The sequence below is a fragment of the Euprymna scolopes genome, chromosome 8 (assembly GCF_053919585.1).
Source record: "Euprymna scolopes isolate OS-2025 chromosome 8, ASM5391958v1, whole genome shotgun sequence".
In the NCBI taxonomy this organism is placed as follows: Eukaryota; Metazoa; Mollusca; class Cephalopoda; order Sepiida; family Sepiolidae; genus Euprymna; species Euprymna scolopes.
The window spans coordinates 141449538-141457730 of NC_136489.1; positions in this window are offsets into that span (position 1 = coordinate 141449538).

The window sequence follows — 8193 nt, forward strand, 5'->3', positions numbered from 1 at the left end:
AACTCTAATAGCAACATAAATAAAGGCGCTTACATGCATCATAAGTTAATATAGTGTCTTGTTGTCATTCCCACATGTCATATCTTAATTATACATGGTGTTCAGAAGTGGGATTAAAAATAATAAAAGAAAAATAAAAGAAATCAGGAATACCACAGCCGATTCCGAGTTAAGAGCAGAGAAACTTTATGCAGCGAAGCCAACAGACGCACATTAATGCATACAGCATACATTAATGCCTCATACATTCGACACAATTTGACTTCTTATCTACAATAATCACTGAAAACACCCATCAAAACAGTCTAAAATCGACCCAGTAAACATTTATGATGCAGATGCAGTAACAAGTTTCCCATGCAAGAATAAATGACACACCTTATGGCACATTTATTACCTCACAATATTTTTACGCTACACATGCATTAAACCCAAGCACCTAATTATAGAGTCAGGCTTGTAAGATAATAAATGGATTGAAGATAACTTCAAAGGCGCATGACTCCATTACAAAGAGATGACACGGCTCACCAACCCCACAAAGACTTCAAATGAGCTATGGTCTACATGCAGTTAGTCTGTTAACGAAATGCTGTTCAATTTCATTGGCCCAGATCCCCTAAATAATGCCACAGAGGAACAGCTGCTAGGATACATCAAATCTGTTGCAGTGAAGTCCGTCCACCCTGAGGTGTACCGGCAACAAGTCTTCATCATGAAGCAAGGTGATGGGAAAACTACCATGGCTTTCATATCCCAATTGAAGTCGCAAGCGATGCTTTGCACTTTCAAAAGGCAATGTAGTTGCAACAACCAATACTGTACAGCCTCATTCGCTAAGGATATGCTTATGGAACATCTCCCATCAAAGTAAAATTTTGACAGAAATTAGTTCCCTGCCAAAACTAAGCGACTTAACTGAACATCTGCTGACTCTAGAGTCTACTATCAAAGCATCAAACCACTTTTGACCAGCAGAGATCCAACACATTGCTCCAATAAAATCTGCATCATCACTCGTAGACACTTAAAGTTGCAGACCATGAAAGGAGAACCATTCACCATTACATACTTGCACAACTACAAACCCAAAGCCGTTCACAAGCCAATCCCGAGAGAAGATGTCAAATCCTAGCTAGACACTGATGTTACACTTAGCATAATTGAATCAGTGCCAGTGTGTGGGCAATTCTATTTTATGGGATGATGATATAGCACTATGTTTTTGACACACTATTAGATACATCATGCTTTGTGCTGAAAATGGGATCGTATTCAACTCAGCTGAATTCCATTTTGTGAAAGGCATCAGCCTAACAAGGTATAAACCATCTCCAAAATTAATTGAGGAATCAGAAACTTTTCATCGCTAACAAATATGATGGGAGTTAAATCTAATTAACTAGTTTTCATATGCATTTGTGGGCAAGACACTGAGAAAATTGCTTATGATAGTGGACCCCCATACAACTGTAATGAATGGAAGATATTTCTAGAAACATGGGGATGTATCCCTGTGAGTATCATCAGCTTATTATCCGCAAAGCAATAGCTGAGCTGAAACAGCTGTCAAGCACATGAAGTGCTCACTACAAACATTAGCCCCAGTGGTTCACTGGATACAGATGAAGTGGTAAAAGCACTTCTGCTACACCGAAACACACCACTACCCGACATGTGAGTCACCAGCAACAATTTGGTTTGCTTGTCCCTTGAATAACCATTTACCAAACTCTACAAAATTCCACACGAACTTGCCGACATATCTGAGAGAGCCATCAATCAGTGGTTCATTAACACCAAACACACTGAGAATAGACAACAGCTTGACTCATTAAGTGTTGGGGAACTTATGTCTATTCAGAATCAACACAGACACAAACCTCTGCAGTGTGGGGGAGGGTCTCAACAACTGTGCCTCTCCCACAGACAGATATATTAGTTGATAGCAGCAGAAGAACCACACTCTGAAATTACCGTTACCTCTGCAGGATAAACACAGATACCCACAACCTGGCCCATGACAACACCTTACCAAATATCTTACCGAGTAACAAGATGGACAACCATACCTCGCAATTGCCTGTTCTACCCAAGCCAATACATTTGGAATAACGCCAACACCACTTACTATAGCAAGAATGCCAACAGAGAAAAAACATCTAAGATAGTAAAAATCAAAGAATTAAAGACTAGGTCTAGATCAGTCCATAACAAATGATTGCCCTCTAGATTTAAGGACTTCCAACTATGATGATATTTCATTAAAAAAAAAATTAATTAAAAATTAAAAAAGATACATGTTAACATAATACCCGATGTATGTGCCCTTGATATGAACTCCCTACCCTTGCATTGGGGCAACTCTTCCAGATAGAGGTTAACTGTCATATTGACATAAATAAAGGCACTTACACATGCTGTTGTCATTCCCGCATATGTAATATTTCATATCTTAATTATACAGTAATGTATGTTGTTGATAATAATGTTCGTACCATAACAACTTACCAATGGAGACTTGTTCAAATATTTGTCCAGTTACTGAGTCCATTTAAAGAAATCACCAAAGAAGCAAGTAACAGAACTTTAACCATATCAATGATAATACATACAATTTTAGCTCTGGGATTATTTCTTTCAAAAGATATCCAATCTAATGCTTATATTTCTCATTTTAGTGGAATCCTTACCATTATTGAATCCTTAACATTCAATGAATCAATAAGAACAAGATTTTCATCATATCTAAATGATGAAAACTTGTGTCTACTTTCCTATTATGATATTTCTATTATGATATTCCTATTATGATATTTCTATTATGATATTCCTATTATGATATTCCTATTATGATATTCCTTTTATGATATTCCTATTATGATATTTCTATTATGATATTCCTATTATGATATTCCTATTATGATATTTCTATTATGATATTCCTATTATGATATTTCTATTATGATATTTCTATTATGATATTCCTATTATGATACACTTATTATGATATTTCTATTATGATATTTCTATTATGATATTCCTTTATGATATTTCTATTATGATATTCCCTTATAATAGTCCTATTATGATATTCCTATTATGATATTTATATTATGATATTCCTATTATGATATTACTATTATGATATTTATATTATGATATTCCTATTATGATATTTCTATTATGATATTCCTATTATGATATTCCTATTATGATATTTTCCAGAAGAAGTACAGAATCACTATATTTTTAACTGTTTAAAACAGTAATTTGGATTTCAGTTAACTGTTTTGTTCTTTGAATCATATTAAAATATACTGTTGTTGGTTAAAAAAAATTATTGTCAGTTTTGTTCTCAAACCAACTAACTGCTTACACTTGGATGATAAATTTGACCAGAACATTTAATTTATCATAGTGTTTGAGTACCTCTGGTCCATAAACACATTAACCTTGTGGCTAATGTTAGCCATCTTGCTTGATTCAAGGGCCCAGTTTTCTAAGCTGCACATCTTAGGTTAACTTCTCGAGAAATGCCAACAGCATACTCAAAAAGTAACCTGTGGTCTTCACACTTAAATCATTTGTTTCTTCTGCTGTCAGATAATGATGATCGGGATGGGTACTAATTTTTTAGAATTCTACTCGAGGCAAATCTTGATAATTATTGATACAAAGTTTCCCGAAAGGACCAGTAAATGTTGTTAGGCTTTTTGTTGTTCCATCAATTAATTTAAAAATTGCTCTAAATGGCAGTTCTTTTAGAGGAACCTGAAAATTGCAAAATTTGCATGTTTAATAATAGAGCCAGAATACATAATAAATACCAATATAGTATTTTATTTTCTAAAAAAAAAAAAGTAAAATAATTGCAGATAAATCTATAGAATTAATTTTATCTCTTTGTTAGGACAAGTGCAAGTGCCTTGTTTGACAATTTTCTGTCTTGCACTTTACTGCAAAGTCATCACATCTCAAGACAGGAAGTTTATAGCTACAAGAAAATATATCAAACAGCCTGTTTAGCAGTTTCTTCATTCTTTTCACTTTGGTTGCTGCAAGAGATTTCCTGTCAATCTGTTTGGCCCTCTTATAGCAAAATATATTGACCTTTTGCCCTATATAACGTTCCCTTAACAAGGGCAATTGTGGATTAACTGCTTGCCAAATACTAATTAATTCCTTAGCAATTAACTTAGAAATCTCATTATTTTTTAAGTGGAGATAACTGCTTTCGAGGAAATAACTAAATTGGATGACTTGTCGTGAAGTTGGGGGTGCTGTTTCATCCCAACGACAAGGTGGACCAGTGTACGAGCCCTTTCTAGTCTCTCACAAAAACACGCGTTCACATCTCAAGCCACTTTTCTAGTCATATACATACGCGCGCACACACATATGCGTGCACGTACACACACGTAGATATATTCACGTTCGCGAACATACACTCACATCCACATGCATACACACACACGCTAACGTACACACATGTGCGCACACATATGCGCACACGTATGCCCACATGGGCAACGTTACTTCCCCTTTAAAGGAAATCCACACATGCACAAAAGACCACCGGAAACAAATATAAAAGCAAGAGACCTGACCTGATTTCCCTCCTTTCGATTCAACTTCCGAGCTGAGCGGTCGACGGACCATTCGCTCTCTTTCGGGGCACGTGTGCCCACGCGCGTCACGTCCCCTGCTACTATGTCTGCTGGCAAGAGTCAACAGACAGTACGTACACTTTACACGTTTTCTATCTCCATGGCCTGGATTGATTTTCTCTCTCTCTCTCTCTCTCTTTCTCTCTCTCTACAACAATAGACTTTCCCTCTCACCAGCTAACAGTGAGAGACGCACGCCAAACTGGATTACGTTTCTCACTCTCTCTCTCTCTCTCTACAACCAATGCCAAACTGGATTACCTTTCTAACTCTCTCTCTCTCTCCCTACAAAAATAGACTTTCCTTCTCACCAGTTAACAGCGAGAGACGCACGCCAAACTGGATTGCCTTTCTCACTCTCTCTGTCTCTCTACAACAATAGACTTTCCTTCTCACAATTTAACAGCGAGAGACGCACGCCAAACTGGATTGCCTTTCTCACTCTCTCTCTCTCTACAACAATAGACTTTCCTTCTCACCAGCTAACAGTGAGAGACGCACGCCAAACTGGATTGACTTTCTCACTCTCTCTCTCTCTCTCTCTCTCTACAATAATAGACTTTCCTTCTCACCAGTTAACAGCAAGAGACGCACGCCAAACTGGATTGCCTTTCTCACTCTCTCTTTCTCTCTACAACAATAGACTTTCCTTCTCACCAGTTAACAGCGAGAGACACACGCCAAACTGGATTACCTTTCTCACTCTCTCTCTGTCTCTCTACAACAATAGACTTTCCTTCTCACAATTTAACAGCGAGAGACGCACGCCAAACTGGATTGCCTTTCTCACTCTCTCTCTCTCTACAACAATAGACTTTCCTTCTCACCAGCTAACAGTGAGAGACGCACGCCAAACTGGATTGACTTTCTCACTCTCTCTCTCTCTCTCTCTCTCTCTAACATAATAGACTTTCCTTCTCACCAGTTAACAGCAAGACACGCACGCCAAACTGGATTGCCTTTCTCACTCTCTCTTTCTCTCTACAACAATAGACTTTCCTTCTCACACGTTAACAGCGAGAGACACACGCCAAACTGGATTACCTTTCTCACTCTCTCTCTGTCTCTCTACAACACTAGACTCTCCTTCTCACAAGTTAACAGCGAGAGACGCATGCCAAACTGGATTGCCTTTCTCACTCTCTCTTTCTCTACAACAATAGACTTTCCTTCTCACCAGTTAACAGCGAGAGAGCACGCCAAACTGGATTGACTTTCTCACTCTCTCTCTCTCTCTCTCTCTCTCTCTACAACAATAGACTTTCCTTCTCACGAGTTAACAGCGAGAGACGCACACCAAACTGGATTGCCTTTCTCACTCTCTCTTTCTCTCTACAACAATAGACTTTCCTTCTCTCCAGTTAACAGCGAGAGACGCATGCCAAACTGGATTACCTTTCTAACTCTCTCTCTCTCTCTCGCTACAAAAATAGACTTTCCTTCTCACCAGTTAACAGCGAGAGACGCACGCCAAACTGGATTGCCTTTCTCACTCTCTCTGTCTCTCTACAACAATAGACTTTCCTCCTCACAATTTAACAGACAGAGACGCACGCCAAACTGGATTGCCTTTCTCACTCTCTCTCTCTCTACAACACTAGACTTTCCTTCTCACCAGCTAACAGTGAGAGACGCACGCCAAACTGGATTGACTTTCTCACTCTCTCTCTCTCTCTCTCTCTCTCTCTCTCTACAATAATAGACTTTCCTTCTCACCAGTTAACAGCAAGAGACGCACGCCAAACTGGATTGCCTTTCTCACTCTCTCTTTCTCTCTACAACAATAGACTTTCCTTCTCACCAGTTAACAGCGAGAGACGCACGCCAAACTGGATTGCCTTTCTCACTCTCTCTGTCTCTCTACAACAATAGACTTTCCTCCTCACAATTTAACAGACAGAGACGCACGCCAAACTGGATTGCCTTTCTCACTCTCTCTCTCTCTACAACACTAGACTTTCCTTCTCACCAGCTAACAGTGAGAGACGCACGCCAAACTGGATTGACTTTCTCACTCTCTCTCTCTCTCTCTCTCTCTCTCTCTACAATAATAGACTTTCCTTCTCACCAGTTAACAGCAAGAGACGCACGCCAAACTGGATTGCCTTTCTCACTCTCTCTTTCTCTCTACAACAATAGACTTTCCTTCTCACCAGTTAACAGCGAGAGACACACGCCAAACTGGATTACCTTTCTCACTCTCTCTCTGTCTCTCTACAACAATAGACTTTCCTTCTCACAAGTTAACAGCGAGAGACGCACGCCAAACTGGATTGCCTTTCTCATTCTCTCTGTCTCTCTACAACACTAGACTTTCCTTCTCACCAGTTAACAGCCAGAGACGCACGCCAAACTTGATTGCCTTTCTCACTCTCTCTCTCTCTCTCTCGCTAAAACAATAGACTTTCCTTCTCACCAGCTAACAGTGAGAGACGCACGCCAAACTGGATTGACTTTCTCACTCTCTCTCTCTCTCTCTCTTTCTCTCTCTCTCTCTACAACAATAGACTTTCCTTCTCACCAGTTAACAGAGAGAGAGACGCACGCCAAACTGGATTGCCTTTCTACCTCTCTCTTTCTCTCTACAACAATAGACTTTCCTTCTCACCAGTTAACAGCGAGAGACGCATGAAAAAACTCGATTGCCTTTCTCACTCTCTCTCTCTCTACAACAATAGACTTTCCTTCTCACCAGTTAACAGCGAGAGACGCACGCCAAACTGGATTGCATTTCTCACTCTCTCTCTCTCTCTCTCTCTCTCTCTCTCTCTCTCTCTCTCTCTCTCTCTACAACAATAGACTTTCCTTCTCACCAGCTAAAAGTGAGAGACGCAGACCAAACTGGATTGACTTTCTCACTCTCTCTCTCTCTCTCTCTCTCTCTCTCTCTACAACAATAGACTTTCCTTCTCACCAGTTAACAGCAAGAGACGCACGCCAAACTGGATTGCCTTTCTCACTCTCTCTGTCTCTCTACAACAATAGACTTTCCTTCTCAGCAGTTAACAGCAAGAGACGCACGCCAAACTGGATTACCTTTCTCACTCTCTCTCTGTCTCTCTACAACAATAGACTTTCCTTCTAACCAGTTAACAGTGAGAGACGCACGCAAAACTGGATTGCCTTTCTCACTCTCTCTGTCTCTCTCTCTCGACAACAATAGACTTTCCTTCTCACCAGTTAACAGCAAGAGACGCACGCCAAACTGGATTGCCATTCTCACTCTCTGTCTCTCTACAACAATAGACTTTCCTTCTCACCAGCTCACAGTGAGAGACGCATGCCAAACTGGATTGCCTTTCTAACTCTCTCTCTCTCTCTCTACAACAATAGACTTTGCTTCTCACCAGTTTACAGCGAGAGACGCATGCCAAACTGGATTGCCTTTCTCACTCTCTCTCTCTCTCTCTCTCTCTCTACACCAACTAACTTTCCTTCTCCCCAGTAAACAGCGAGAGACGCATGCCAAACTGGATTGCCTTTCTCACTCCCTCTCTCTCTCTACAACGAGAGACTTTCCTTC